An 8248-nucleotide genomic window follows, 5' to 3' on the forward strand; every position below is an offset into this window, starting at 1 on the left:
GTGATCGTTGAATGTAGTATAGGGTATGCAACAATTTCCGGCAGATAAGTTTAGAAAGAGAGAGCCCATGTCTAGCCGGCTATTTTAGGGGTTCCAGATTTTGCAGCTCTTCAGAACATCAGCTACTGGATTTGGTGAGGAGAAATGGTGGGTTGGGGTTGTCTTGTGGCGTGCGGCAGTTGGCCGCTGTAGAGGGAACCATGATAGAAAGCATGGCCAGCCTAGAGAAATGCTTATTGAAATTCTCAATTATCACGGATATTTTGTGTGACAGTGTTTCCTAGCCTCAAGCAGTTGGCAGCTGGGAGGAGGTGTTCTTATTCTCATGGACTTTACATGGCCCAGAACTTTTTTGAGTTAGTACTACAGGATGCAAATTTATGTTTGAAAAAGCTAGCCTTAGCTTTCCTAACTCCCTGTGTATGTTTTTCCTAACTTCCCTGAAAAGTTGCATATCACAGGGCTATTCGATGCTAATGCAGAACGCCACAGGATGTTTTTGTGCGTCAAGGGCTGACAGGTCTGGAGTGAACCAAGACTATATCTATTCCTAGTTCTACATTTTTTGAATGGGCATGCTTATTTAAGATGTGAGAAGGCACTTTTAAAGAATAGCAGGCATCATCTATTGACGATAGGTCAATGTCATTCCAGGATATCCCTGCCAGGTCGATTAGAAAAGGCCTCTCACAGAAGTGTTTAGGGAGCGTTTTGACAGTGATGAGGGGTGGTCGTTTGGTCGCAGACCCATTACGGATGCAGCAATGAGGCAGTGATCGCTGAGATCTTGATTGAAAACAACAGAGGTGTATTTGGAGGCGAGTTAGTTAGGATGGACTCTATTGAGGTGCCCGTGTTTTAGGGATTTGGAGTTTTACCTGGTAGTTCATTGATATATTGTGTGAGATTGAGGGCATGACTTGGATTGTAGGAATGGCGTGTTTACATGTCCCAGTTTAGGTCACCTAGTACACGAGCTCAGAAGATAGATGGGGGGCAATCAATTCACATATGGTATCGAGGGTACAGCTGGGGGCAAAGGGAGGTCTATGCAAGCGGCAACAGTGAGAGACATTGTTTCTGTGGGTGAAATTTTTTAGATATAGAAACTCGAATTGTTTGGGTACAGACTTGGATAGTAATACAAATCTGCATCTATCTTTCAGTTAGATTGCAACACCGCCCCTGTGGGCGGTACTTTATTGAACAAAACAAACATGTATTGTGTAACATGGAGTCCAGGGAGTGCCACCAGATGAAATCATCATGGTTATTATTCATTTAATCTCTATTTCCGACTTTTTGTGAGTCCTCTCCTTGGCTGAAAAATGTCTGTATTTTTCTTTTGCTAGGCGCTGTCCTAACATAATCGCTGGTGTGCTTTCGCCGTAAAGCCTTTTTGAAATCGACACGTGGTTGGATTAACAAGAATTTATCTTTTTAAAATGGTGTATAATATTGTATGTTGAGGAATTTATATAATGGAATTATGTTGTTTGAATTTGGCGCCTGCAATTTCACTGGCTGTTGTCGAGGAGGATACCGACAGAAATCTGGCAACCAGGTCAGTCAGGCCAAACTCTGGGACGAGTCAGATGCAGGTCATACTCTGGGACAGGGTCAGGATACAAGACCAAACTCTAGACAATGGTTGGGGGAGTTCAGACCAATCTCTGGGACCAGAGTCAGGTATAGACCAAACTCTGGTGACGAAGTCAAGTTACAGACCAAACTCTGTGGACCAGGGTCAGGTCAGGAAACAGACCAAAATCTGGCGACCAATGTCAGCGTACAGACCAAACTGGGACCAGGGTCAGGATACAGACCAAACTCTGGGGCCAGGTCAGTAATACAGACCAAACTCTGGGTACCAGGGTCAGGTACAGAACAACTCTGTGACCAGGTTCAGGATACCGACAACATTCTGGGACCAGGGTCAGTTACAGACCAAACTCTGTCCAGGTCAAGGTACAGACCAAACTCTGGGACGAGGTCAGGATACAGACCAAAAACTCTGGGTACCAGGGTCAGGGTACAAACAAAACTCTGGGACCAGGGTCAGGATACGACAACATTCTGGGACCAGAATCAGGTTACAGACCAAACTCTGGGGCCCAGGGTCAAGTCAGGATACAGACCAAACTCTGGGACCAGGTCAGGTTACAGACCAAACTCTGGTGACAAAGGTCAGTTACAGACCAAACTCTGGGACCAGGGTCCAAGGTCAGGATACAGACCAAAACTCTGGGACCAGGTCAGTTACAGACCAAACTCTGGTGACAAAGGTCAGGTTACAGACCAAACTCTGTGGACCAGGGTCAGGGTCAGGATAGAGACCAAACTCTGGGAAACAAGGGTCAGGGTAGAGACTATAACTCTGGTGACAAAGGTCAGGTTACAGACCAAACTCTGGGGACAATGGTCCAAACAGATACAGTCAAAACTCTGGGACCAGGTTAAGGTCAGTTACAGCCAAACTCTGGGACCAGGGTCAGTAGGCAGACAAACTCTGGAGACGAGGTCAGGTACAGACCAAACTCTGGGACGAGTTCAGGTTACAGACCAAACTCTGGGACGAGGCTCAGGGTTCAGACCAAACTCTGGGAAGAGGCTCAGGTTACAGACCCAACTCTGGGACGAGGCTCAGAATACAGACCAAACTATTTGGAGCACGGTCAGGTTACAGATCAAACTCTGGGCCCAGGTCAGGATACAGACCAAACTCTGGGTGCCAGGTCAGGTTACAGACCAAACTCTGGTGACAAAGGTCAGGTTACAGACCAAACTCGGGGGAGCTCAGGGTTCAGACCAAACTCTGGGAAGAGGCTCAGGTTACAGACCCAACTCTGGGGACGAGGCTCAGAATACAGACCAAACTATTTGGAGCACGGTCAGGTTACAGATCAAACTCTGGGGCCCAGGCAGGATACAGACCAAACTCTGGTGCCAGGGTCAGTTACAGACCAAACTCTGGTGACAAAGGTCAGGTTACAGACACAACTCTGTGGACCAGGGTCGTCAGGATAGAGACCAAACTCTGGGAACAAGGTCAGGTAGAGAATAAACTCTGGGACAAAGTCAGGTTACAGACCAAACTCTGGGACAATGGTCCAAAGGTTACAGTCAAAACTCTGGGACCAGGTTAAAGGTCAGGTTACAGGCCAAACTCGGGGACCAGGGTCAGTATGCAGACCAAACTCTGGAGACGAGGCTCAGGTACAGACCAACTCTGGGCGAGTTCAGTTACAGACCAACTCTGGGACGAGCTCAGGTTCAGACCAAACTCTGGGACCAGGGTCAGGTAAAGACCAAACTCTGGGTCCAGGGTCAGGTCAGTAACAGACCAAACTCTGGTGCCAGGTCAGGTAACAGACCAAACTCTGGGACCAGGTCAGGTACAGACCAAAATCTGGGACCAGGATCAGGTACAGACCAAACTCTTTGGCAACAGGCATACACCAAACTCTGGGACCAGGATCAGGTACAACCAAACTCTATGGAACAGATCGGTACAGACCAAACTCTTTGGAACAGATCAGGGTACAGACCAAACTCTGGACCAGGATCAGGGTACAGACCAAACTCTATGGAACAGGATCAGGTACAGACCAAACTCTGGGACGAGGTTCAGGTTACAGACCAAACTCTGGGGACGAGGCTCAGGTTCAGACCCAACTCTGGGAGAGTCAGGTACAGACCAACTCTGGGACAGCTCAGAATACAGACCAAACTATTGGAGCACGGTCAGTTACAGATCAAACTCTGGTGCCAGGGTCAGGTACAGACCAAACTCTGGGACCAGGATCAGGGTCAGGTACAGACCAAACTCTGGGTGCCAGGGTCAGGTACAGCCCAAACTCTGGGACCAGGATCAGGGTACAGACCAAACTCTGGGGACCAGGATCAGGGTACAGACCAAACTCTGGTGCAGGGTCAGGATACGACCAAACTCTGGTGCAGGGTCAGATACAGACCAAAACTGATCCAGGTCATGTAACAGACCAAACTCGGTGCCAGGATCAGTACAGACCAAACTCTGGGGACCAGGTCATGTACAAAACCAACTCTGGGTGCCAGGATCAGGTACAGACCAAACTCTGGGACCAGGGTCATTAACTGACCAACTCTGGGTGCCAGGTCAGGATACAGACCAAACATGGGGCCAGGTCATGTAACAGACCAAACTCTTGGTGTCAGGTCAGGTAATACAGACCAAACTCTGGGTGCCAGGGTCAGGTAACAGACCAAACTCTGGGTTCCAGGGTCAGGGTACAGAACAAACTCTGGGGACCAGGGTCATGTAACAGACCAAACTCTGGGTGCCAGGGTCAGGGTACAGAACAAACTCTGGGGACCAGGGTCAGGTAACAGACCAAACTCTGGGTGCCAGGGTCAGGGTACAGAACAAACTCTATGGAACAGGATCAGGGTCAGGACAGAGACCAAACTCTGGGGAACAGGGTCAGGGTATGTGTGCTGCTGAATCAAATAATCACCTCATCATCAAGCTTTAATTATTTGAATCAGCTGTGTAGTGCTAGGGCTGTAACCAGAACTTGCGCCTAGGGGCGGCCCCAGGACCCAGTTTGGGAAACTCTGACCTAGAGACAAATTACAGGGTGGCTTAGTATTTCTCATTAAGACCTAGACGATCAATGGTTTCTACTGTTCTAATCCATTGTTACTCAGCCCTCTGTGCTTGAGTTTTTGACCACCCTATATTGGTCTCCAGCCCCAAATTTCTAAGGTTCTCCACTATGAGCTCTAAAGTGAACATACAACACAGTGGCGATATCATCCTTTTGAATGCGGTATAGATGTTGTTTAAGTCTGCATTKTAGTGTGTTTTGTGTCTCTCCAATATAGAGTTTGTGACAAACAAGGCACTCATTCAAATAAACCACATTTACAGTATGCTGTTGGACTTTCTGCCTGATTGTAGCCCCGAATGCCTATTGGGCACCAGCGCCTGAGAATAAGATCAGGGTCAGGTCAGGGTTGGGGTCAAGTTCAAGGTCAGGTTTGGGGATAGGGTTGGGGTCAGGGTTGGTCAGGTTTGAGCTCAGAGTCAGGGTTAGTTTAGAGGAAAATTTACCTCAAAGAGGACATGCGATGCACAGACACATGTTCTCTAATTCTATTGCTCCTAGCGATACATCTTTATAAAAGTTATGTGAGAGGTGAGAAAACAGCCAAGGCTTAGTAACCTTTAGGTGCTGGGGTTAGGGTTAGGGCACGGATCAAAGGCAAGGATTAGTAGCTAGGTGTTGGGGTTAGGTTTAAGGTGAAGGCGGGGTTCGAATTAGGTCCAGGTTTAAGGTTAAGGTAACAGCTGGTGCAAAGGTTAGGCCCGGGGTTAAGGTTAGGGCCAAGACCTGGTCTATTAACCTCTGTCTAAATGCAATTTTCATGAGTGTTGAGGTCACAGAGAAGAAATGAGCAGTCCACCTGTCTTCTCCAAACTGTCCAGCAGATGGAGACAGAAGCTCCTATGTGAACTAGCAGTCCACCTGTCTTCTCCAAACTGACCAGCAGATGGAGACAGAAGCTCCTATGTGAACTAGCAGTCCACCCGTCTTCTCCAAACTGTCCAGCAGATGGCGACAGATGCTCCTATGTAGATCCTTTTTTTAGATCCTCAAAAGGCTCTACAGCTGCACCATCGAGAGCATCCTGACTGGTTTCATCACTGCCTGGTATGTTACCGCTCGGCCTCCGACCGCAAGGCACTACAGAGGGTAGTGCGAACGGCCCAGTACATCACTGGGGAAASCTTCCTGCCATCCAGGCCCTCTATACCAGGCGGTGTCAGAGGAAGGCCCCAAAAAAGGTCAAAGACTCCAGCCACCCTAGTCATAGACTATTCTCTCTGCTACCGCACGGCAAGCGGTAACGGAGCGCAAAGTCTAGGTCCAAGAGGCTTCTAAACAGCTTCTACCCCCAAGCCATAAGACTCCTGAACACCTAATCAAAAAGGTATCCAGACTATTTGCATTGCCCCCACCCCCTCCTCTCCCCCTCTTTTACACCGCTGCTACTTTCTGTTGTCCTCTATGCATAGTCACTTTAATAACTCTACCTTCATGTACATATTACCTCAACTAACCGTTGCCCGCGCACATTGACTCTGTACCGGGACCCCCCGTGTATAGTCTCACTATTGTTATTTTACTGCTGCTTTTTAATTACTTGTTACTTTTATTTCTTATTCTTATCCGTATTTTTTTAACTGCATTGTCGTTTAGGGCTTTGTAAGCAAGCATTTCACTGTAAGGTTGTATTCGGCGAATGTGACCAATACGATTTGATTTGATTTGAATAGTACTTAGTTTGTCTCTGTGTTAACGACCACCGTTGGTTAGATTCCAACCCTCTTAGCTGAGCTACTTGATGAGATGTGTATAGTATCGTTGTGCTAGACTCTTTCCTAATATGATATAGGTGTTGTTTGAGTCTGGCCTCCAAGTAGTTCCTGGTTTCTCCAATATACCGTGTTTCAACTTGTAGATATTCAATACAATATACAATGTTGGTGGTCTTCAGTTGAAAAACCTCCCATACTGGAGCCCCTGAACCTGACAATTTATTCTGAATATATTTTACTTTACTAAAATGTGATCCACTCTGTACCGGCTTATCCTTGAATCCAGAGTGTCAGGGTTAGGGTTGGGGGGATGGATCAGGTCAGGGTCAGGGTTGGGTTAGGGTTAGGGATAGGGTTAGGTTAGGGTCAAGGACGAGGTTGCCGGTCAGAGCTAGGGTTTGGCTTGGGGTCAGGTTAAGGTTTAGGGTTAGGGTCAGGATCAGGATCAGGGTCGGGTCGGGTTAGGGTCAAGGTCAGGGTTGGGGTTGGGTTGGAGTCAGAGTTAGGGTTAGGGTCAGGGTTAGGGTTAGGGTCAGGACGTGGTTAAGTTTAGGGTGGGGGTCAAGGTTGGAGTTAGGGTCAGGGTCAGGGTTGGGGTTAAGGTCAAGGTTGGAGTTAGGGTCAGGGGTCAGGGTCAGGGTTGGGGTTAGGTCAGGGTTGGGGTGGGTCAGGGTTGGGGTTAGGGTCAGGGTTGGGGTTAGGGTCAGGTTGGGTTGGGTCATGTACGTACCGTGCCGCTAGGACAGAGACACCGGGATACAGGCCAGACTGGACAGGGTAGGTCCAGATTCTGGCAGGTTCTAGAACACTCCAGACCTCCTCCCTCCTCACACCCAACACGCCTCAGAGGGGGACACAGGGTAGCCGCACGGCGCTCTGCACACACAGACACACATATAAAGCTCAGGACCTGGAAAAATATATTGTACAAGCAATTCTACTTTTAACAAAATTACTTTTAACAATATAATAACTTTTAACAAAATAGTAATATATATTATATGTTTACATTTTTAGTTCTGCAGAGATATTAAATACACACCACACACACACACACACACACACAACACACACACACACAACACACACACACACACACACAACACACACCACACACACACACACACACAACACACACAACACACACCACACACACACACAAACACACACACACCAGAGAGAGACACAGCACACACAGACACACACAGACAAACTCACACACGCATGCACACGCATGCACGTTCACACACACAGCACACAACAGACACAATACCTCTGGAGGGTGGCTGGTCGTCCTGGAAGAACATGTCAGACAGCATAACTCCACTCATCTCAGCAGAGGTGCAGCTATAGATTCGTTTCACACGTACTACAACAACAACACACAACACACACACAACACACACACAACACACACCACACACACACCACACACACACACACACACACACACACACACACACACACACACACACACCACACACACACACAACACAAACCATACCACACACACGACACACACACACACGTCAGTTGGGAAAAAGTGTGTGTGTGTGTGTGCTTTGTTCTATAGCTAGAGGCCTAGTGTCAGTATCATGTTCTGTTTTGGTCTAGTACTGGTCTTTCTGTCTATATCTGTTGTGGTCAGTACTGTCTTTATATGTTGTCGGTCTAGTACTGTCTGTCATGTCGTTCCATACTCCATGTCCTGTCGTTGTCTAGTAGTGTCGTACTTGTCTTATATGTTTGTGGTCCTTCGTCTACTCCGTCCTGGCTTCTCTTTCACTACCATTTTTCTAATTTTCTTATTTTATTTATTTTACACACCTCTACAACAAGCCTTTATTTTTATAACACACAGGTAGGCAAAAATTGCAGCCAACA

At 47.6% G+C, this 8248-nt stretch overlaps 1 long non-coding RNA gene across 1 annotated transcript in view; it reads right to left on the reverse strand.

Moving 5' to 3' along the window:
• Positions 1 to 7729, reverse strand: part of LOC139024673 (uncharacterized) — a 23189-nt gene extending 15460 nt beyond the window's left edge. Inside the window, exons 1-2 of the long non-coding RNA XR_011476008.1 lie at positions 7638 to 7729; positions 7095 to 7240 (exon numbers count right to left, since the gene is read on the reverse strand). This is a non-coding gene — a long non-coding RNA (uncharacterized lncRNA). The remainder of the gene's footprint in view (positions 1 to 7094; positions 7241 to 7637) is intronic.
• Between the last annotated feature and the right edge of the window lie 519 nt (positions 7730 to 8248).

Source organism: Salvelinus sp. IW2-2015, unplaced genomic scaffold, assembly GCF_002910315.2.
Source record: "Salvelinus sp. IW2-2015 unplaced genomic scaffold, ASM291031v2 Un_scaffold1772, whole genome shotgun sequence".
NCBI classification, from domain to species: Eukaryota; Metazoa; Chordata; class Actinopteri; order Salmoniformes; family Salmonidae; genus Salvelinus; species Salvelinus sp. IW2-2015.